Raw genomic sequence first — 25,099 nt, 5'->3', positions numbered from 1 at the left:
CCTCCTAAGACTTGTTCTCTAGACCCTTCACCAGCTTCGTTGCCCTTCTCTGGACACGCTTCAGCACCTCAATGTCCTTCTTGTAGTGAGGGGCCCAAAACTGAACACAGTACTCGAGGTGCGGCCTCACCAGTGCCGAGTACAGGGGCACTATCACCTCCCTGGTCCTGCTGGCCACACTATTCCTGATACAAGCCAGGATGCCATTGGCCCTCTTGGCCACCTGAGCACCCTGCTGGCTCACGTTCAGGCGGCTGTCAACCAACAGTTGCAGGTCCTTTTCCTACAGGCAGCTCTCCAGCCACTCCTCCCTAAGCCTGTAGCGTTGCATGGGGCTGTTGTAACCCAAGTGCAGGACCCGGCACTGAGCCTTGTTGAATCTCATACAGTTGGCCTGGCCCAATGATCCAGCCTGTCCAGGTCCCTCTGCAGGGCCTTCCTACCCTCCAGCAGATCAACACTTCCACCCAACCTGGTGTCATCTGCAAACTTACTGAGGGTGCACTCAATCCCCTCATCCAGATCATCAGTGAAGATGTTGAATAGGACCGGCCCCAGTACTGAGCCCTGGGGAACACCACTTGTGACTGGTCTCCAACTGGATTTGACTTCATTCACCACCACTCTCTGGGCTCGGCCGTCCAGCCAGTTTTTAACCCCATGCAGAGTACACTTTTCATATGACTTCTCCAACCATCTTACCTCTAGATAGTTTCACTGAAGAGTGAAGATTTTCTGTGTGCTTATCAATTGAATCTCTTTGTAGCATCATGCTCGATTACTCCTATCAGTGGTCTTCTGTCTCCCACTCCTACATCATGTCTGCCACACACACACATTTCCAAAACAAGCTAGTAAGTGTAACAAAAAAGATCACATTACGCCTCCATATTCATGTATGATTTTGATTGCACACAGTAGAATTTTTAGCTTCAAAGCTTAAGGATTTTTGTAATCACCGCAGATGTTGTATTCAGTGCAGACAGAACTCTTGACTCAAAACCAGAAAGGTCCTGCACACTGTTATAAAACTGAATTCCTGAAAAGCATGTGGAGGAAAAAGCATTCAAAACCATTTTTTCTTGCCACTGCTCTCTCACACATCTTTGCCTGCACCCTCTAGAGAAGACAGATCCACTGCAATAGGGCTGCCTTTACAGCTAGCAGTATGCTCCTGCCAGATGAGTGAAAATTTAGAAAGGAACCAGTTCATATTCAAACAGCTTCTAGAGATTGCATCTGGAGTTATACCATCCAGGCCAAACAACTGGATTGTTCATTAAAATCATCTGATTGCCATGCACTTATCTTTGTGCTCACAACAAAAGAGAGAAAAAGAAAGAAGAGCTGCTTTTTTCAGTCCTTTGTGCTATCATCTCTTTCTATTAGACTCTGCCTATTGGATAGAGATTTTGCCATGATTGGTTTCTTTGACACATATTCCTATTGCTTTTCATCTGAAAGGAGAAGGTGGCTAAAAATTAAGCGAATTGTTCATTAAATAGCCACCCCTGTTTTGAGAAAAGGTTATTCTTTCTTCAGATTCTTTGATGCTGTGTTAACGATGCTTTTCCTTCCAGAGGCTTTGTGCATAAAAAACAAGCTCTTGGAGAAAAAAATGGAAAATAAACCTTCTCCCGCCCATCCTTTCCATGATGGTAATTTAAAAGATAACTGTTTTGATGATAAAGTTGATTTCTGATAGAAAAAGAACCACTGTTTAAAATGGGAGTCTGCTACTGTTAGCAGATGATTGACATGAAAAACAGTCCAGCAGAAGGAGTGGCCAGATTGGCTGATAGGGACTTGCAACAATAAAAAATAAAGCAGCAATCATAATTCAAAGTTTCTGGGCTAGAACAATATTTACTTTGTATTTTTGCTCTAACTATTGGTGCATTTAGACATAGCAGGAATGTAGCTCATCTGACATGAAATTACGTCCTAAAAAGAAAAAGCAAACAAACAAAAAATCACCCAGCTCCTTGCTTCACCCATCCTCAGTCTGTTTGTAGTGCTGACATTCTGAATTGTGGGAGTGCAGGCTGTGTGGATTTTGTGGTGGTTTTTTCTTCTCTTATCTTTCTTCTATTACTGCTAATACAATCAAGTTTACTTGTTCTTATGAAAAAAGGAGAAGTTAGAGGAACAAAAAAAAAGGACAACAAAAATAAAGATATGCTTGGGATTACCATTTATTATTTCTTGAATGTTGCCTTATTCATTCAGGAATACATATATAGGAATTTGTTGGTCTAAGACCAAGAACAATTTCCAGACACATGAGAAATTTTCTACTCCTCACCCTTAATACGAAGGCCAGCATGCACGTAAAAAACAGTTAAGTTCTGAAAATGAAGTGCTGGTGAAATTCAAGTGACGTATTAGCTTCGTATTACTCAGCTAATTACTAAAGTCTACACAGAGCAGAATATCTAACAACTCCAAATTGTCAACAGCTATGATTGCATGGCAGATGTAGAAAAATGATGCACAACTAAGTTCCTTGCCTTAAGAGAAAGAACATATGCCAGTTATGGTTTTTTATTATCCTGCAGCATTGTTCACCAACTATGAACGTATTGTCCAAAGAAGAGGAAATAAGTGATACCCAAAATGTCCAAACGCCACCAAACTTATTCAATATGCAGTCAGCAACACTTAGTGCAGTTCTACAGCTACACACTACAGACCTCCAGTAGCGCTAAAATGCACTCCTAAAAGGCATTAGGGATGACCTTTTAATCCTTACTCACATCAGTAATCATATCAATATTAACAATAATACAGATATGAAAAAAGGCAGCCAGATAAAGCTCTTATTTATACAGAGTTAAGACATTTGAAAGACAACAACAGGGAACCCCATTAATTATCATTCTGGTTCCTCTACTCAGCTGCTCTCATCCTCAAAACATTTATATCCCATGTGCAACAGCCATTACCATACTACTAGACCAGAGTGGGTGGAGAAGTACTGAGTAAAGGAAACTCCAGGAAAGAGGTGAAAAAATATACTAAAGAAATTAGACTTGGCCAGGAGGCATTAATACTAATAGGCTGGACAAGGGACTCTGGAAAAGTCACTTCAAGAAAAGTTTGGGTGCAGTGCAGCAGCAGCATACACACAATTGCACACAAAATAAAGAGCCTGCAGTATGCTGCCTGGGGAGCTGCTTAACTGGTTTGCTGACCCTTGCACTGACTACATTCAAGCTGTGTTTGCTTTTTACTAATAAATATGTGTTTAGCTGGCTTCATAACAGATTTCAAAAGAAGGCTTGCCATAGAATATCTTCATGTTAGGAGGTAAAAACTACCTTGGCTTTTTCTCTCAGTTCTATATATAATCAATCCCCAGAAAATCTCCCTCAAAAATTAATCTGGGGGGGAAGGACTGGAGACATGGCAGCGTGTGGTGCTCAACCACTGTCCTGTCAACCTATAACTAGCTGTCAGATTTGAGACTTTCAACACACTGTTGCACTACTGTAGCTTAGTGGTGACCAATGTATAGGACATGCATAGGCTCTCAGGGACAGTGTGGGGAAAAGTGTCTCCTTTGTCAGTGCAGAACCTTCCAGTCTGCCTCAATGACAGTAGGAGAACAGTGAATCTAAGCCAATATCATGGCAAGCTCCTGGAGCATTGCCTTCTTTTTATCAACATCCTCTTCCTCTGGAGCTGAGTGTAGCCGGCTGCTGCTCCACATGTACTTCTCTAAGTCCCAAGGACATCTGGAGAGAACATCTGTTTCAGAAGACATGTACAGCTGGGTGTCCGCAGCATATCGAAGCAAGAGAGCCCCCAGAGATCTCAAATATATGTTGAAAAGCAGACCAGAAAGTCCAGTACTCATGAGGGTCCATATGCCAGGGCCACAAGGGACAAGTGCAGCAGATGTTTCTCATGCTCCTCCAAGGTCTCCCAATCCTTCTTTCTCTCTCACCTTCCTTCCTTCCAAACTATTGACACTGCTGGATTGACAGGGGATCTACAGCTGCATGTTGTCCTGAGGTTTCGTGCATTATGGACGGACAACATTGATTTAAATTTTTTCTCTGAAGTCAGTTGGTCATCGTGTTCTGATCATCCTTTCCCCCAGCTGTTTGCTGCCAAGGGTGCTACCAGATCTGGCACTATGAGGACTATCTACAAGATGGTAGTAATTCCTGAGCCAGTTGGCAACCCTCAACGTTTTCAAAAAACAGGATACATTTACAATGGCTGTCCTGAGCTGTGAGCCCAGACACCACATAAGTACTTCTATCTGGCTATTGATGAATTCTAGGAAGGTCTGAAAAATTAAAGCTTTGAGGTAAACCTGAAGTATAATTCTGAGAGATGTTTGCAGAAATAACCAGCAAAGATAAGAATTTTTAATTGATGACATCTTTTTACTTACAAAAATAAAATCACAGGAGCAAAATTCAGTAGAGGAAAGAGACATAAATCCATACAGCAGGTGAAACTGACAGGAAGATTATAATCACATCTGTTGCTCTTTTGTGCTGCAAAGTAGTTTTACAAACCCGAGAGAAACCTGAATGTAGAAATTCAACTCAAATTTTAGTCATCTTAAAATTTGTTCTCAATTCCAGAAGTTACTTAAATTACTTCTGCTGGAGGGTTTTTTTTTTTTTTTTTTTTTTTTTTTTTTTTTTAGCTGAAAGCTTTATAAACCATCCTCACTATGGCTTTAATTTCATAGCTATTTCTTATTTTCACCCCACTGGATAAAGATGACATAGCACGTGACTAAAAGCTTGCCAGAGAGAATGAGACAGAGCAAGAAGAGACCCTCTTCATCTGGACAAGCTAGCATTAAGGGGCAGATAAAGGAGAACAGGAAGAGATGCACATGAGCATTAGGCAAGTTAACCAGCACACCTAGTGGGGTATAGAAGGGATGGAAGTATTAGCCAACAGAAGCAGGAAAGCCTGTTCTTGGAGAATAACAATCATGAGGGTTTTGCAAATCTGTTTCTGAACTGAAAATGCAGTTGTATTTATTAAGGAAGGACTCTGTAGGAGCAGTCACCCAGCAGTTTTTTTTCTCGAAAGAATTATCATTTCTCCAAAAGGAACTATCAGGGTTCCTTACATTTGCCTTATAAACCTGAAAAACTCCAGATACCACAACGTCTATCTTCAGCTGACCCAAGTTAGACTGTTTCAGATAATTCATCCCATTCTGGTATCACTGGCCTTACTCATTTCTGTTGCTCTCCGGAAATATGGTTTACAGCATACGACAGAGACTGAAAAGTTCAGCTTTCTCCCAGCTTCATTACTGTTCAACCTTAGTGCACAGTGTGATGAGCTTAGCCGCAGATGTCACTGTACAACTGTTCAACCTGGGAGAGACATGGGGGAGAAAGATGAGCTACTGCAGCTCACAGACCAGGTTATTTATGATGAGGCAGTCTAGAGGCAGCCTTGATTACGAAGAACTGCATCCAATTGAGTGCATTTTTCTGCAATTACAATCAATTAAAAAAAGAGGGTTCCTGTGTCTTAATAAAATGCTTTCTTATGCTGTCATAGTCTAAGTACTACAACTAAAATAAGAACATTAACAGAATCTATATAAAAAACAAAATAAGAGTGAAAAAAAGCATTTTAATTCTTGTAAGATACAAGCAAACTGACGTATGTTAGGTTGAGATCATGCTCTTCTCAGAGTTTCAGTACATGAACTCCAGGAACAGAGAAGAACAGGAAAAGATACCCATCTTGTGAAATTTCTGGAGTAACAGAGATTTAAGTAAGGTAGGGCTCTGGCTCATATAATACATATGCCAGTGTAGAAAAAGGAATAACAGTATATTCAGATGTATAAACTGGAATATTCCTTGGCAGCCACAAGAAGTAACCATTCCATTTTACCCAGCATTAACTAGGAGTCAGTGTATGAGTCTCAGTCAATTAGAACATATTGTTTCATCTGCCTCAATTCTTTAAAATTAAAATGAAAAGGGTGGATGACTGAAGATGTAAAAAACATGACCTACAATGATCATTTGAAGTAATTGGAATCAACTAGCCTGGAATAGAGGAGACTTGAAGGAAAACAATAACAACTCTCAGATAAAGAAAGGGAATGATATATCATGACATGCTCCACAGCCATAATATGTGTTTGTTTTGACAAACATTTTTTTCCCATATGATTACCATGACATTTATTAAAAAAAAATAAACTAATACTTGGGAAGGAAGGGAAGAGGACATTGAATAGCTGTATCTCATTTTCTCCCAAATTTCTGGATTTAAAAAATCAGAAGCTGAGTATAGCATGATGATGACACATTTGTTTACAAATTATTTTGTAATGGCTCATCTCACCTTAGGTGGGTAAGGGATAGATTTTGTCACTTAATTGTATGTATGAAACATGTCGTGGTTTAACCCCAGCCAGCAACTAAGCACCACACAGCCGCTCGCTCACTCCCCCCCAGTGGGATGGGGGAGAGAATCGGAAGAGTAAAAGTGAGAAAACTCATGGGTTGAGATGAAGACAGTTTAGTAGGTAAAGCAAAAGCCGCACGCACAAGCAAAGCAAAGCAAGGAATTCATTCACTACTTCCCAGCGGCAGGCAGGTGTTCAGCCATCCCCAGGAAAGCAGGGCTCCATCACGCGTAACGGTTACTTGGGAAGACAAACGCCATCACTCCGAACGTCCCCCCCTTCCTTCTTCTTCCCCCAGCTTATATACTGAGCATGATGTCATATGGTATGGAATCGCCCTTTGGCCAGTCTGGGTCAGCTGTCCTAGCTATGCTCCCTCCCAGCTTCTTATGCACCTGGCAGAGCACAAGCAGCTAAAAAGTCCTTGACTAGTGTAAACTCTACTCAGCAAGAAACAAAACGTCAGTGTCTTATCAACATTATTCTCATCCTAAATCCAAAACACAGCACTCTACCAGCTACTAAGAAGAAAATTAACTCTATCCCAGCTGAAACCAGGACAAACATCACTCAAAAAGGCTGCAAAGACGCTTGGAAACAAGAATATGTTGAGAAGTGAAGGGAGTAAGCTGCAGATGCACAGAGCTGATTACAAACCCTGTTCTGCTAACGGTACCCAAGAGGGAACTCTTTTGAAGTCAGTAAAATCTCACTAGCTTAAGTATGGTGTTGCATGGGAGTCAGCCCTGTTATTCCCTATGTCACATTTTGTTTTATCTACTAAATTGTCTTCATTTTTAGAGTCCATCTTGGGACTAAGATTCAGTATATTCACTGTTAGTATGTATCTCATGCACATCTTAAGCACTTATCTTCACCTCCATACAGGTCCATTTTTAGTACATTTTTTGCCCTTTTAAGGAATCATAGAAAAATACATGATCATTAATCAGCTGAAGATACACCTTCCATCTGAGATGACAAGACATACAGCAAGCCATCTTCGAGACAATCAATCATATTTTATCACAGTGAAGTACTTCATTATTTGTACAGTTTTAAAACTATTCTGTTTCATAGTACTTTTTTTCCCAAGCATTCTTTCAAGGAATATGTCTAACATACACAAAACTTAGATAAAGAAGACAGCTTACTGCCAAGAGGTTTGTGGGATTGGTTTTGTTTAAAGACAAGATTTTGCAAATCCTGAAATAGGTTTGAAAACCAAGAGAAATCATGTTATTATCATCACTACAACTACACAAGTATTTACTAGCTTTACACTTTCACTTGTAAAAAACTGAAGCAACAAAGGAACTTTAAATGAATCAGCCTTTTTAACCTCAAAAATGGAAAAGTTAGGAAGTTACCTTGAACAAAACTGCATCCTTGTACATGTCAGTCAAGCTCTTAAACTTTGGAAGAAAAAATCCCCACAGTGATATTTTCAAAACACTTGCAAAGAAAAGTAAGCACTATTTCAGTACTATGACATCAGCAGTGTTGTAGTTACTCAGAAAGTACTAGCAGAAGTAAGAACAGCTAAACAATAGTTGACCAGAACATGAGAAATAGCTGGGATCTACCCACCCCTTTTGTTATTCAAGATGAAATTCAGCTGCAGTAGGGGAGGTTAATTTCCCTTCAGCCAGTAACCTGTGGGAGGGGTAATCAGGCTGCTCCCTGACTTCCATCAACCCTGGCAATACAGAAAAGTATGCATTTTTTGGGAAAGGTTACCTGATTTTCTCTGAGGGTTCAAGGAAATGAGGAACACAGAAGACTTCTCAGCTCTAAAAAATAAAAATCCACACCAAAAAAAACCCCAAAGAAACAAAATCTATAAAGTTTAACAACCCTAAATATAAGAAGGTGATGGTGTCTGCTGTATTACAGCAAGGAACTAAGGCTTAAAGAACTGAACACCAGCTGACATTCATGTGATTTCCCTGATGCCTGTCCTGTCAGCAGCTGCAGAACGATGCCTGCATGAGGATCCCAGGGTTTCTCTCCTTACAGCTGTCAGTGTGTGACAGACATAAAGATAGCTCACAGGACACTTTGTGTTTATCTTATGTCTAGTAAGGAACAGAGCACACATGTGAAGTTCAATCACTTTCTATTCTCAGTAATCATACAGCCTTTGCCAAAGGACATTGCCTCAGTCATTTGCAGATGAGCACAAATCCACTCATCTGCTCCCTCAAATGCATCAGCACTTCAGCTCTGCAGCTTCCTCTGGGTGATTGATGCAGTACAGTCTTTGCTTCCCTCCGGTGTGCTGTACAAGAGAAAGGAAAATGCAGGAATGGGGAGGATATTCACTCAGTGGTCCACGGTGGATTGTGTTTTTATAACTGATTAGTATTGCTGTGCCATTACATTTCTCATTAAAATCCCTTTCTTGAAGCTAGGTACAATTTGCACCATGTTTTCCACTTGTTTAAGCTTCAAGCTGTCACTCAAAAAATTAATTTGAGCTGGATTCATCTTTCCATCACAATCTTTTTGTCACAGTGGTTGATTAATTCTATGTCATTGTTTGCTCTTTTACAAGATTAATTGCAGGGTGAGAGAATATATGACATTCTGGTGAGGGAATATATCAAGTTATTGTAATTCCACAATGCTGGAAAGCAACTTTTTTCCCCCCATCTAAATTCAGGCAACAAGCAAATAATGCAGTGAAACTGGTTTGGTCTGTTATTGGACAAATAGCATTGATTGAAGGACAAACCTTCTTTGGATGTTTGGTTAAGCTTTGCCACCATAGCACTGATTCCCTCCAGGTCCTTTCTAGCAAAGCCCTTAAGGTCTGGAATATATCACCTGAGCTCTTGAAGTTGGCAAGCCATTTTCACAGTCCAGATAGACTGACCAACAATGGACAGCTGTAGGGAAAGTTTTAGCATTAAAACAAGTAATGCCTCCGAAATTTTATGCTAACGCCTAAAACAGCCAAGACTAATACATTTACCAAACTGCAACAAAAGGAACAAACATAGAAACATCACCAGTTTTTACATCAGTTGTTTTAACACCAGGTACGTTCAGAAGAGACTAGCCTATGCTCAGTGTAATGCAGAGATCCTGGGCTCTTACTCAAGGCTTGTGCATCCCATGTTTCCCTCCCTTGAATTTGGTGTGGTTTCTAGGATTTTTACTGAAAGATGAGAGACACTGATATGGTCACTCATGAGTTGCACATTTCCTGGTAGGAAACATTGTGACAGAGGTTTTCCCCAGGTGAAGCTTGTCCCCTTCCAATCCAGGCGAGCTAACACCTCTGGTTTTAATGCCCTCAAGACACAATACATGTATGTGAAGTAAGGACAGGGAGGGGGCTTTGGGATGCTCTTTCCTTAGAGCAGTACTTTATATTAAGTCAAACTTTCGTTGGCTTACTTTAGTATACATTTATTTCCCAACAGAGCTGCTTTGCAAAGCATGTTTTTGATGCTGTACTGCTGTTTGCAATACTGTATGGTGCAGTCATACAGATCTTTTCTAAACAAACTTTATTTATTCAGCTTTTATTCCATTTATTCTGCCTACTGATTGTTTGGAAGAAATACTATCCACTAGTTAGAACTTTATGTTCCTCATTTACCCCACTGTATAGAGAAATAAAAGGTTTTCCAGAAATGTCTATGCTCTCCAGATGCATAACACTGTAAAGGCTTATTCCCTTCTGCATTGAAGCCAAGGAGAATATTCTCTCCAATTTCTATGAGAGCAGTTTCAGGCACTGCTTGTATAAATTACTTTCATTAATAAAGCAGAATTAACTGCTTTGCATCATAATAAATTTAAGCATCAAACCCAAAAAGACATAACACTGCATAAGTACAATAATATTGCCCATAATCTGTGAGATTTTTACTATTTGAATGAAATCAATAAATACAGATAGACTGAGAGTGAGTTTTCACAGTGTGTAGCAAAACCATGTAAAAAGAAAAACATTTTATATTTTACCTTTTTATTATTTTTCCCCATTCATCTCTACTTTTTGTACGAACAAAGTAGGTTTTTTAGCATTACGGTGTTTAATAGTCAGTGCTCATTTGACATCATTACACTGGATTTTCAGTATTTTTTTCTCATTCTCTTTTACAGGTTTTCTACTTGTGCTTCTCCTCCCCTTCTTGTGAATCGAGCAAATTCCATTCTTGGAAATTCCTCTTCAAATTTTAATTTGGCTTCTGTTGTTTCAGCATCAATAAACAAAAAGACAAATACAATACAAATTACCTTGTTTTGACTATTGCCTGTGTATGGGTCAGAGATGTATCAAAATCCTGTTGTATTTGTAGAGACGGGGCTGGGTGCACAATGCGAGGAATACTTGGCATAAGCAACCCCAGTGAGACCAATGGGGACTATTCAGGTAAGAAAAGGTAATGTAGCATACCACTTAGTTGGTGTTAAACTCTGTAACAGAAGTAACAAACAGCCCTGAAATGGCATCTACTCCAAACAGTCTTGATCTGCATAAATATATGAATACAACCTGAATGTTAATCTGAATTTTGCAACTGTCATTGAAATAGATCAGGGGCACTGAAAATACCTCCGCCTCTACAAGAAGGTAAATACGGCTTTACTTATATTAATTATACTTTTGTCTGACTTTACCCACAGTTTAAAAAAAAACAAAATTAATATTGTATAGGAATGTACTTCAATGGAGACATTTTTAGTCATTGAAAGCTGTGTTGCCTATTTTTTCCTGAAAAAAATTGCTCTGGTTTATCTAAGAAAAATATGTTACAATGTTGGAAACATGAACTAGTCTGTATTATAGTTAGGGCTGACTATAAACAAAATCTACCTCTCCCCAAAGCAAGGATATAATAAAGCATTTAGAGTTTCTGTAAAGTACATTAACCTTCTCATGAAATGTTGCAGCAGTAAGGGAAACCTGCTGGAGTGACTGGATTCAGCTACTGAAACAAGTTTTTTGTTGCTACTTGTATGGTCATATTTAAAGTCTTCCCATAATGAATTCTGCTTGCAGAGGACTAGTGCACACAGAGTGAATGCATAACTGACCACCTGGAACTGCTATGTCTAGAAAACAGGAGGGAATAAAATCCTATAAATAGACATTGTAAACGTGTTGTCACCTTAACAGCATACAATTGCTTCTTGATTTATGCATCAGTATTGCTTTAGGAATAGGGAATACATGCCCAAGACCAAAACCCAGCAGCCTGTCCAGTTTCTTCTGTTTACTGCTTTCAATATTCAAACTTTTCCAACGTGTCATGTCATATCTTGTAGGGCAAATCTGCCTTCTAGAATTCAGCCATAGAGGAAAGTAAACCTGATTTGCCTTTTCCAGGTAAGAAAAATACTTGCTGTACGGGGAACTGATGTACCCAATTGAATGAAATCATTATTGACGTTAGAGCATCAAGCCTGTGATTTTAAAAGTCATCTAATGACTTTGGGGACTTACTTTGTAATTTAACAGGAACTACATGACTAAATCCCATCACGAAAATCCCATGAGTAACATGGAAAATTTCAGTATAAAAATTGAAACTCAGTGAATTAGTCTGGGAAAAATCTCTGTGTTCCTTATCTCCAGTTAGCAATGGTGAAATCATGCCTTGTGCAGAAGAGGCAAAAGAAATATGTGAGATGTTGTAAATTATGAAGAACAAGCCCTTTCTAAAGCTGTTTTCCCACAAGAATATTAAATATATCCCTTCATCATGATCACTCCAATGCCGCACTGCATTGTTCAAGGTGGTTGAGTGATTTCTGCAATCCCTCTTCAGCCTCAGCTCTTTCAGCCTTCCTGCACCACAGAGTAATGCAGTCAGGGTAGAATTTGCAATTTCTTGTCACAAGGCAGCATCTGATAATCAAAATGTCATCTGTGCTGTAGTCTGCAAGTGAAGAGAGGAATTAATGAGACACAACATATACATAAAGAAAAATGTGCACTTCATTTTAAAAAAACTCACATTTTTCTTCTTCAATGAAAAGCTTTTCTTAAGCATTTACCAAAGCATCAGGATTTAAACAGGATTACTCAGATGCTTGAAGCTTGCTATTTGTTTAAATATCTCATAGCATGAGGAAACTAAAGTTAATGCACGAATTGCTCTCATGTTCACAATATGCAATTTTTCCTAGTCTTGGGGCTCTTGGGCATTATATTGAACAATGTTAGAGAGTACTAATAATTAGGTAGAATTGCATCCAGAAAGCTTATCTGGATATATAAAGTAGTGTAGGATTTTACGGGGTTTTTTCCCTCCCTCCAAGCCATAATGCTCATTTAGCAAAAATTTGCAAACGTGAAGTAGACATCAGTAAATCTGATGTGTAAATTAGAGAAATCCCAAAACAATTTACATTTTTATATATGTCTGAGGAAGTAGGACACTTTTATTAGCTACTGTCAGGCAGCACATAAATAACTGCAGATTCAATTGCCTGAATTTCTGGAACTTGTCAAAGAGCTTAATAGAAAGATTTATGAGAACTTCAATCTTTAGATTTCAAATCCTTGGTGTCTGTCAAGCTACAGTCTTAATACTCAACGTCTCATTCCCAAAACTGTCTGTACAGTCAAAATGAAGCTATAAAGAGTTGTTAAAGTCTTCTATTTTGCATCTTAAATTCTATTCTCATGTTCTGTTTAATATGCATTATTGCTGGGAAGTCCTTTGTGCTTTGAAGTAATCTTACAGCTCATACCAGACCAACCTGACTTACCTTTCCCTAATATGTTTTTAATTTTTTTTTTCAGCAGAATGATGATGACATTTAATTGTATTATTTAATGTCGGTAATTGGGATGACTAGATAACTTTCCTTCTGAAAAGGGCTGTTAGGAGATTTTGATTCCTTTATTTGTTCACTTAAGAGGGGAGGCATCACCTGCTTTGGATTACAGGACTGTGGTCCCGTGCCAGGGGACTGAGGATGGTGGGGAACATAGTTTGATAGGAAACAGCAAATTCTTGTCCTTGGAGCTAACAATGGAATTATGTAAACAACATGGATATATTAGTCTCCTTTGAAGAAACTAGTATATATATACATATACATTTATACACACATATATACACTTGCTGTTACAATGAGCATCTTGCATATATGTAATTGAATTTAAGAAAAGGTAAATGTCTAAGTAAGAAAATGCAGATCTGCAGGAACCAAACTCTTGCTCTGCATGACCACAATATTTGAAATCACTGCAGCATACGTTTTCAGACATCCCAGTGTTCAGGAGAATGCTCTTTGACTTACAGGTTTTTAATCATAGCTTTTTATTATTATTATTGGGAAAAGGCACCATTGTTTACTTACTAGAAAGGAAAAGATAGCTGAGCTGAGTTATTGCTCAAATAACCTAATTTCTAAGGAAGTCCAGGAAGGAAAGACTTAAGATGAAACCAAAATCTAAATCTTTTCTGGATAGTTTTTGGGTGTTAAGGTTTTTGTTCGTTGGCTCTGCATAAAAGTTGCATTCTTTCTAAATTTTGTGATCAAAACCAACATAATGTTACACAAAATTTATGTTTATAAATTATGCTAATAATAATTTAAAACAAAATTTCCATACCCTGAAGTTACTATCAATTTTATTTATGGGTAAGAAAATTCACAGAAAAAAAGAAATAAAGACTGTTGACTGTGCCTCTTCAGAATGTGTATCGTACTAAACAAAGAAACTGTCCTTTATTATACACAGTTTTATTTCAAGGAAATTATATTAGAAAAAAATTATTTCTAAGTTTTCATGGAAACATATTGAAAACTCAGTATCCAATATTCAAGAACAAAGCAAGAATTAAGGTTTCTGATGAATTCCTAGCAACCACTCTTTGAAATTCTGTATTTTGGTAAATTATGCATCCCTGGAAATGTTTCAAGCCCTTTTTAAGGGCCTTTCTCTTAAAAGAAAAGGAAAGTACATCTTTCTTTACAAAGCTGTGTAAGATGGCATTTGCTAGGAATTTACAGAATACTGGAGAAACAGCACACCAAAGAACCAACACAAGGAATTCGGGCAATTGGCACAGAAGTACCTCAAGTAACATTCACCAGGCAATGAAACCTTCTTGGCATGTTTTTGGAGGTTGCACCTTGTTTATCACATGATATAAGTGAAATAAGATGATACCCAGCACATCAGAAAACATTTAAAGTTCTTTCAATAACAAGTTTGAAGCTTCAGTAGGCTTCACTGAAGTACCATGTAGTGACAGATTGCACAGCACAGCATTTTATTTTTTTATTTATTCCCCCCCCCCCTGCCCCCCAATCACCCAGATTCCTCTTGAGGTTAAATTTAAAGTCAACAGAAATTCTTAGCTCACACAGAGGCTTTTGTAAGTGTCTAGAATGATCTTTGAAATATTGTTAGGACTCAGCATAGCATCTTGTCAGAATGAAAAAAAAAGTTCTGTGTTCAAACAGAGGGTGTTTTCATTTCCAGCTTAAAATTCAGTGCAAACTGAATATTGCTTAGCAGCAGTAATTTCACAATGCTTTAGTCAGAGCTGTATTTGAAGTTCAAAGTTGATAAAGTGAAAATACAAAGGTTTAGTAAATTAAATTACAGCAATTGGCTTCAGTACACAAGAACAATGGCCATTACCCAAGGTAGAAAATCCTCGGGGATTACAGTGTATCATATATTTGAGTAAAAGCATGAGAATAAGCTTTGTTGTTACTGTCTGAAGTAACAGAACCTGTACAAGCCATTCTTGTACTAGTCAGAAAACACTTTTCCCATCCTCACTGTAATTTTAAACTCAAGTTCTCTGATTCTTTAGGCACAGAGTCCGCCAAAGTGGACTGAACTTTCAAACCAGTAAGAGCTGAAAGGGTTGAAAGTAAGGAAGATGCTTGCTTTCTCATTGCTAGTATCAGTTCAAGTTCTTCTGGTGTCAGTCATGTAAAATAACTCAACTGACTAAGTAAATAATGTCTTGTCTTGTCAACGAATATTTTGGCACTAAATCAATAAACTGTTTTTGGTTGCTCTTCACATGCATTGAAGTCCAGCCCAAATGAAATATCCTGTGTTTTTATTTATTTTTTTAAATGACCCTTTACAAACTAAACTCTAATTATAAATGGAGTTGTTCTGCCTTTCCTTCTAAACATACCAAAGCATATTTTGAAATACAGGACTGAAAAAAGTCACTTTCAACATCAAGTATTATGAGACACTGCATAGGTTGTGGCCCTGCTATACTCTTTCAGCCTGGAATAGTGACTAAGAGTTGGCACAAAGAGCTACTCAATGTTAGTTAGGAGCAGCAGCTCTGAGGCCACTTCACCTCAAGTTACAGTAACAGGTTTTTAAGCCTAAGTGCTTAATGCAACACAGGAAAAATGAAGGCTTACATGTTCTTTCACCAAGGCTCTGCTGTCATAACCCCCAAAGGTCTCTCAAATGCAGTTGTGCTGTAGAAAATGCTTCTGTTATTGAACTCTGTTCTGAAACTACCTTCTAAATCTATATCTTCCTTTGCTGGTGAGGACATAGTCTAAGAAGGATGTGAAGGGAGGAGAGAAGGGAGCTAACTAAGTTGTTTGACTTTTAGGTTTTTGGTGTTTGTTTTTTTTTTTTTCTTCGTGGACTTGGATCAAGATTTGCAGCTGTGGGAAATCCCATCCTGCTTTCTGGATAGCATCAATATTCTTAGATTGTACTCTGAATTGAAAGACACCATCATGCACGCATCCTGTTTACTCTTCAGCAATTTATTCTTTGTGCTTTCCTATGAAATGCTTCAGTCTCTTGCCTGTGTATAACAACAGTGTTGAGACATATTTGACAGGCTGTTTAGAGGAGTTTATCATAGAATCATAGAATCATAGAATTGTTAAGGTTGGAAAAGACCCTTAAGATCATCGAGTCCAACTGTTAACCTAGCACTGCCAAGTCCACCACTAAACCATGCCCTCAAGCACCACGTCTACCAGTCTTTTAAATACCTCCAGGGATGGGGACTCAACCACTTCCCTGGGCAGCCTGTTCCAATGCCTGACTACCCTTTCCGTGAAGAAGTTTTTCCTAATGTCTAACCTAAACCTCCCCTGGCGCAGCTTGAGGCCGTTTCCTCTTGTCCTATCACTTCTTACTTGGGAGAAGAGACCGACTCCCACCTCACTACAGCCTCCTTTCAGGTAGTTGTAGAGAGCAATAAGGTCTCCCCTCAGCCTCCTCTTCTCCAAATTAAACAGCCCCAGCTCCCTCAGCCGCTCCTCCTAAGACTTGGGCTCCAGACCCTTCCCCAGCTTCGTTGCCCTTCTCTGGACACGCTTCAGCACCTCAATGTCCTTCTTGTAGTGAGGGGCCCAAAACTGAACACAGTACTCGAGGTGCGGCCTCACCAGTGCCGAGTACAGGGGCACTATCACCTCCCTGGTCCTGCTGGCCACACTATTCCTGATACAAGCCAGGATGCCATTGGCCCTCTTGGCCACCTGAGCACACTGCTGGCTCACGTTCAGGCGGCTGTCAACCAACAGTTGCAGGTCCTTTTCCTACAGGCAGCTCTCCAGCCACTCCTCCCTAAGCCTGTAGCGTTGCATGCGGTATATCCCGATATTCATCAGTAACTGGTCAACAGTGGAGAAAGCTTACTCTGAGCTTCTCCAAGGTGACCTACACCATAACCTGCTATACCAAGTCTGCAGTTGCCCTAGATACCACTACACCCTCCTCTTCTCCCTGGCTTTACTGGCTTGTGCATGAGAGCAATAATAATGTTGCCCTCATCCTTCCTACCCATCCTCTTTTTAGTGCCAAATGCCCCTAGAAATACCCAGAAAAGTAATGTCTACTCATCTCCTGAAAGACTGGAGATGATGGACTCTAAGCATGAGATAAGAGAAATTCCCTATATACCCTGTTCCCACAATTCTGGTCCCAAGACTAAGGTTAGGGTTTGTTTGGCTTTTTTTTTACCTCAAAATGTCTTAAAAATAACCATGTGCCTCTGGCATCTTTGGGAAAAGAAAAGACAAGCCAGAGACAGAATATCAAGATTTCAAGTTTTATAAATAACTTCAAAACATGCTCTCCATGATTTGTTTTAGAAATGCTAAAATTTCATCTATGTAGAAACTGTTTTATATGTACCAGTAAAATATATATTTATAATGGCATCATCTTTTTTAATGTCATATATCTTTTGTCCAGAAGATGGCTTTTCCCTATAGCCACCATTTTCCCCATGAAACATAGTCCACACCAATCCTCTCCCCAGTATGGGATTTGAGATGGGACTGGTCCCCCCTTCAGCTACAGCAGTGTAAATGCAAACTCACTCCCACTTGCTTGGGCTGGAAGAAAAAGCCATATTTCTGCATAGCCAAGATTTTGCTAAATAAAGTCTTACCATCCACAAATGAAGTATTACCTTCCCTAAAGATGAGGACAGCAATGCTGTTGCTTCTCTGGTCAAGTCCTCTCAGAGGACTGCAGAGCTTCCCCTGCTGAATCAAGTGTCTATACCGGAGTATGAACCAACCATGCCTCCAGACCAGCACCAGCAATACTTCTTATGGTTTCCTCCTTTGGAGGAAATTTTACAAAGAAACTATAAATTGTGGAAGAAATAAGAGCACTGGACTTCTGTGTCCTGCCCTTGTTATGCAGGAGTTGTTTTTCCCCTGCAAACACCTGCGGGTAGCGCTAATTAGTAGTCATGATTTGGTTTTCTTGGAAAAATAATAACTCAAACAGCTCTTTATCAAGTCTTTTAAGAACAGGCTTTTTTTTTCCCCAAACCTTTTGCTTTTTCTTACCTGTATGTAATTATCCACATACTCAGATCAATTTATTACTCTACGCATAAGCACATTCTCTCTCGTTTTTCTTTCCCTTAGGACCTTTACAACTCATACTGCTCAAATCACCGAATTGCAAATGCACTTTGATCAAATGATGACTCAAGGAGACTGAAAGATTACTTCTGCAGGCAAAGACAAAGCAAATGGATCAGTGCTGTCACTGGTGAGGAACAGCTTCTGAAGAAATAGTTCTAAAATGCATTATCTTTAATGTAATCAAAGGAACATTTAATTTAATTTTAAAATGCCTTGCAATATTTGTTAGTGTTATTGTTTCAAGGAGTTACAGGGACAAAAGTTAATCACACTGACTAGACAAACACTAAATTGTTTAATTAAGGCTATCCTAGTTTCTTTGTGTAATATTTTTCTAACTTGGTGTACACATAGATTATTTTTAAAATAGTGATAGCATAGGTGTAAATAATCTTTCAGGGTAGAGGTGCTGAGACTGAAGATGTGAGAGGGCTGGTGGTCTAGGAAACTAAATAATAAAAAGATGTTTTTCTTACCACCTCATGACACATTTTAGATTGAAACGAGAAGAGACAAGGCATGCCCATGGCATGGTTTTTCCAGAAGGCATGAAGTAGATCATAATCCACCCATGGATTACCCAGGAAGAATGAGTGAAAATTTGGTGTATTGCCTAGACACTGCTCCCAGAGACAGTGATTAGGAGGAATTTTCAGCCTTCTGCCTATTTTCCTATTTTGGCTTTGCGCTTCTATAGGAAAGGGATGTAGCTGCAGCAGCAATGGAAGGGGAGAGGGTCTCCAGAGGCAAAGCCCTTCCCTCACAAAGTAGCAAGAGGTGCTGCTAACTGAGTGAGCTGAAAGCCCCTAAATCCAGGCAATCTGCACCTGGACCTCACCCAGGCAGGATGGCAGATGTAGGCGACAGAGCTGACACACTGTACACATCGCAGAAAGCCCCACACCCACACGGGACACGAGGCTAAGGCTTGCTTTTAGCAGGCTGATAAGATGCAGGCTTTGAATGTTTGGGCTGAACCAAAAGAAGAGCGTATTTCCTCTATTCTTAGGTATTCCCATAGGCTCTAGAAAGCAAGTTAACATTCAAGCTGGTTCTTCCTTATGACTTTCATTTCTATGGCGGTGATTCACTAGCCTTCCGTTTTATCCACTCTGAGATGATGACGGCATTCACTTGTTAAAGAAAAAAGAGAAGTTTGTGAACCATTGGAAAGTGGACAGCTGGATTTAAATAGCTAAGAAATGTAGCAGGAAAGAGAAAGAAAAAAGTGGAAAGTATGTCTTGAAAAGTGAAGTTCCTGAAGCAGAAGACAGTGGCTAAGATTAATGTTATTTTTAGGGATCTTCCAATGGTTATTCCTTATGTAACAATTCACAGGCATAAAATGAAAGTTAAATCTTTAAAAGGGGATGAGATGGAGTCTGAAGAGCTTCTGTACATTCTGGGTATCACAGGACATTAGATGTAAATCAGGAACAAACCACAGCCCTATAATAGCTGGAGAAAAGATCAGAATAATTACAGAGGAAAACCAGGATTGCACCAAAGGAAAGGTGAACTGAACACCAGAGAGGTGGGACTAGTAAAGTCAGGCCAATTGTCTGTAAACCAAGTGAGAACACATCCTCCCTGTCCATCTGTAAGCTATGTGGTTCCCCAGAAAAAGCATTTGCCTCTCTATGCTGTGTTTCAATACCAGAACATGATGTCTCCTGTCCTGGTACAAAACCAGACTAAGCACATGGAGCTTTGCAGGGAGGTTTTATATTTATAGCTGTTTTAAGTACAAAAATTATATGAATGTGATTGCTTCCCCCTCCCCCAAATTTTTCACATATGCTCTTTTGTTCGTGAAATTATGTTGTGAATAATTTATTCATGGCCCTCTGACTCTGAGCTCTACAGCAAGAAAGTTTTGTTTAGAACCAGCCTTTACACTTTTCCGATTTCTCTTCTGTGAAATCTGGCCCCCCTCAAGAACCAGACATAAACATAAGTAGATTTTAATGAAAAAATGCCTTTTAAATAAAGCACTTATTCACTAGTAGAACAATATCAAACCATCAGCAAGACCCAGGATTTAGGTGACTTATGAACATCACAAAACATTTATATATCTTTGTTTTCCTAGAATAATGCTGTGTTTGAAACTTTTCTCTTTAGTAACATTGGCAAAGAAATAGTTAATTTTCCAAGACATCAACAATTGTTCCACCATTGCTCACCTTCACACCAGCCATCTTCTCACTCAAGCAGAAAAGTGAAAATGGAAGTAGCACTTCCAGTCAAGAAAATAAGAAAACACTCTGAAAGTGGCAATTTGAATAAAAGCATTTTTGTGCAGCCTCACTCTTTGTTGCAGAAACAAGAAAGTGGACATGTTTCGTTTGCTTTTCATTCACAGCTACAGCTGTGGTTGCAGCTGCAAGGAAGAGCTGCTCCCAGAGAAAGTACTTGCTTAGGAAGAACCCAAGAGCAGAAAAGGTATCATTTGAGGATAAATCACAAAATAAAACTGAAACAAAATAAAGCAGACTACAATTCACATGAAAACACGTCAGGTGAAAATACAGTTTCTAAGGGTAAGTAAATAACACTGTGATGTTGAGTTCCCACCTCCTCTTTGCTCATACTGTCCACTCTCAAAAAATTTCACATTGCATGACATGTTTTCATGGAAAGGTAGGGCAAGGTTATGGAGAATGCTCATGGTTACAGCACTTGGTTCATGAAAACACTGTTTAATGAGTTGTAACTCTATTGCTGAAAATACAGAATTAGACTCTAGCATATGTGGAGTAATAGTGCCCCAGCTATAGCCTGTTATTAAGAAATATTTAGCCCACTCCCAAAATCTGTTTCAGAATAATGTTTTTTTCCTGATTCACCTGACTATCACACTAAAATTTTCTCAGGAAGCTAAGCTTTAATGGATGTCTTCTGTCAAACACTAGCCAGGTTCAACCTGAACTGATTCTTTGGGTCACTGAGGTGGAAAATGCATAGAACTGCTTTAATATTCTAGAGCTTGGTTATAGGTTTGTAATTAGTCATGCCACTTACTTGAACTGCAATGTAATTCCCTTTCACCACACACACAGTCTACGTAATGAAAAACGGATTAAATTTTCCTATTTCAAATAGCTACATAATACTATAAGAAAATTTGGTTTGCAGAAAAAAATGAGGGCATGCTTACACTAATTTCCCTTTAAGATTTCATTAAATTCAACAACAGCAGCTGCATTTACAAACAAACTGTCACTTCCCAGGACAGTTACTCCAGGTCAGACTATATACTTACAACTCAGCATCATGATCATTTTGAGTGTAAACTGATTTTAAGGGTCCTCTTCCTGGGATGGAAGGAAAACAAGAAGAAAGAACATATACAAACAACCTTTTTTTCTCTTTTAAATGCATTAAAGCATCTTAACTCTTGCCAAGATCTTTTTTTAATATCTTGTAGTTGATGTTATAGAAAAAAAGCGATAAAAATAGCAAGAATTTCATCTACTCTGTACTGGATGCAGTCAGGGGCAAGTAATAAGCGGCCAGGTTCCAGGATTTATTAGCAATAATCCTGGTTTCATGCCACTAACCACCAAAAAAAAAAAAAGCTATCTGAAGTATATATTTGATGTATTTCCTACTCAAAGCAAGTACATTGTCGTTTGTTCAAAGCAACACCTGATAAGATAGGCTGAAAAGAGAACCAAAAAAAATCATTTCTAGAGGCTGGTGATTTACAGGTGAGCAGCAGCAAGCCAGTTACAGGGAATGGAAACAAGAAACGAGTTGAGAAGTTTGAGACAGAGAAAGTAAAGAGTAAGGAAAGGGAAACAAAATGTGTCCTCAGTGGGAATAGACAGAATTTCAGCAAAAGTGCTCTCATATGCGCTACTAAGACCTTGTCAGAGCAAAGCAACAAGATCCCAAGGCATATAAATTTCTGGCCACAATCCAATTGCTAACTCCCTCCACAGTCTGGAGCATGTCACTCCAGATGAGGTGAGTAGCACAAGTTGAAATGACACCTTGGCAGTGGGCCTATAAAACTAGGCAGAGTCTCCCACTGGATTACTTCCTCTGCTTCTTGTGGAAAGTTTGCAGCCACACCACAGCTAGATTTAATGTTCAAGTTAGCTGGTTAAGGCTTATTGCATCAATCACAGACCTGCTCTCTGCCACCAAGTCACCCAGGCTGTCAGTGCCATTAGATACTTTTGAAAAATAAGATGGATGGTAGCAGCACAGGAACTGGCAAGCAAGCTCTGAATTGGAACTAAAAGCACTGCTAATTTAGGTGTCTCTTGCACTATGCTGCAAAAGCTCGGGGGAGAAGATGTGATGATTAACTTTTACTCAGAAGAACCTAGGGTGAGCTAGACCTATAGAAGTCAGGTTGGAGGAACCTAAATGGAACTGTTCCCAAACAAAGGTAGGTTACAGTAAAAAAAGTATAGAAGACAACAGAACAAAGGGAACAGTGGTGAAAGGAGTTTAAGGAAGTCCCAGGCAAGTAAAGTATTTCTTCAATACTGAATCATACACCATTCATTTTATACTACAGTATCTTGGACTGCTATTGAGTACCCCTGGCTATACTAAGTAGCAGAGCCTCTGAAAGTGCAGAAAGTTGGTCTCTGGATGTATGCAACATATAGAGTAGGAAGTAAAATAAATAAAAAAAAAAGTGAGGAAACCTTCCTTCAGATAGGCAAGTACTTTCCCCATTTAACGTAATTGATAATCTTCCAAATAGCACCCATGGAAGAACACTTCTACCACATACAAATCATGGAAACAAGGGATTGTTTCTGCAACACAGACTGGTTCCCTTTACGAGTCATCAGTTACAGTTTAGGGTTAAAAGTAAAACAACTGTTGGGGCTTTTTCCATTTATTTTACACATATTTTCTACCACAAGAGCATCAAGATTTAGGATACTTAAAGTTTATTCCAGCTTAATTTTCTTCACAAATTCTTCATCTCCCTAGCAAATTAAAGGAGCAGATGCATCCCTGGGAAGGTTTCCAGACTGATTTTGAAGAAAGTGAGACATCCAATATTTCCTGGGCTGAGCTGGGGTTTCTGATCAATGATAATACCACACACAGGATCAAAGAAGAGCTTGGAGTAAATAACTGATGTGTAGAGTTGTATAAAATGGTTAGGATCCAGATGGTTTCTGTACCTCCCTATGGACTCCTGCTGAAGATACAAACCGCTGATCCCCATCTTTGATTATCACGCTGATCATCTATAGTGTTTTATCCTTTGATGCAGCTGAATGCTCTGCTTTCCTATATGGAAGTGTTGATCTGCCTGAAGGTAGGAAGGCCCTACAGAGAGATCTGGACAGGCTGGATTGATGGGACGGGGCCAAATGTATGAGACTCAACAAGGCTCATTGCCAGGTCCTGCACTTGAGTCACCACAACGCCATGCAACGCTACAGGCTTGGGGAAGAGTGGCTGGAGAGCTGCCTGTAGGAAAAGGACCTGCAACTGTTGGTTGACAGCCGCCTGAACGTGAGCCAGCAGGGTGCTCAGGTGGCCAAGAGGGCCAATGGCATCCTGGCTTGTATCAGGAATAGTGTGGCCAGCAGGACCAGGGAGGTGATAGTGCCCCTGTACTCGGCACTGGTGAGGCCGCACCTCGAGTGCTGTGTTCAGTTTTGGGCCCCTCACTGCAAGAAGGACATTGAGGTGCTGAAGCGTGTCCAGAGAAGGGCAACGAAGCTGGTGAAAGGTCTGGAGCCCAAGTCTTATGAGGAGCGGCTGAGGGAGCTGGGGCTGTTTAATTTGGAGAAAAGGAGGCTGAGGGGAGACCTTATTGCTCTCTACAACTACCTGAAAGGAGGTTGTAGTGAGGTGGGGATCGCTCTCTTCTCCCAAGTAAGAAGTGATAGGACGAGAGGAAATGGCCTCAAGCTGCGCCAGGGCAGGTTTAGATTGGCTATTAGGAAAAACTTTTTCATGGAGAGAGTGGTTAGGCATTAGAACAGACTGCCCAGGGAAGCGGTACAATCACAGTCCCTGGAAGTATTCAAAAAACATGTGGGTGTTGTGCTTAGGGACATGGTTTAGAGGTGGACCAGGCAGATACATTAACAATTGGACTCGATGACCTCAGAGGTCCTTTCCAACCTTAACGATTCTCTGATTCTATGGGTAACTTATGTTTATACTTATTTTCAACAATTAGGGAAAGCCTTTAAAAAAAAACAAACATGCAAATGTTCCATGACTAATACTGTTACACTAGTATGTTATCACCCAAAGTATTTTCTACAGAGACCTGGCTTTTATCTCTGTTTTATGGCATCCAAATAGGAAATCCCGATACTTCATCTCTGCTTCCCTGGGCACTGCAACAAAGGAAAAGATCGGCTCTTCTGCTCTTAGTGCAGACCCAAAGTAACTGTCACAGATCATTTCAAACACTAGGTTATTCATCTGTTTGGTTTATTCTGTGTTAACTCCCACTAATTTTCATGGGCTTAATGAGCACAGAAAATGCATTTGAGAAAATTCAATTACAAAATTAAGCTGACCATGGTATGTCTGACTATGTAAAGTAAGTTTAATACTTTATGCATAGGCAAACAAGAGTTTCAGGCAGGGATGTGGATTAATCTCAGAGGGGGTACGTGAAAGCTGATGGAGATGGCACATTTTTTCTAATATACGTGTTCACAACCACAGTCTTTAGAACAAAGCTCCATTGAATTAGGTACATCAGGTAGAATACTACAAACAGATGCTTCAAATGTTGCTAAATGACTGTTTAACTAATGCAAACAAGCATAAGCTTTGAATAAGAAGCCAAACTCTGTAATTTCTAAT

This window comes from Platalea leucorodia (genome assembly GCF_965183815.1).
Source record: "Platalea leucorodia genome assembly, chromosome: 11".
Classification (NCBI taxonomy): Eukaryota; Metazoa; Chordata; class Aves; order Pelecaniformes; family Threskiornithidae; genus Platalea; species Platalea leucorodia.
The sequence above is the reverse complement of the archived record's forward strand: the minus strand, read 5'-3'. Positions refer to the sequence as shown.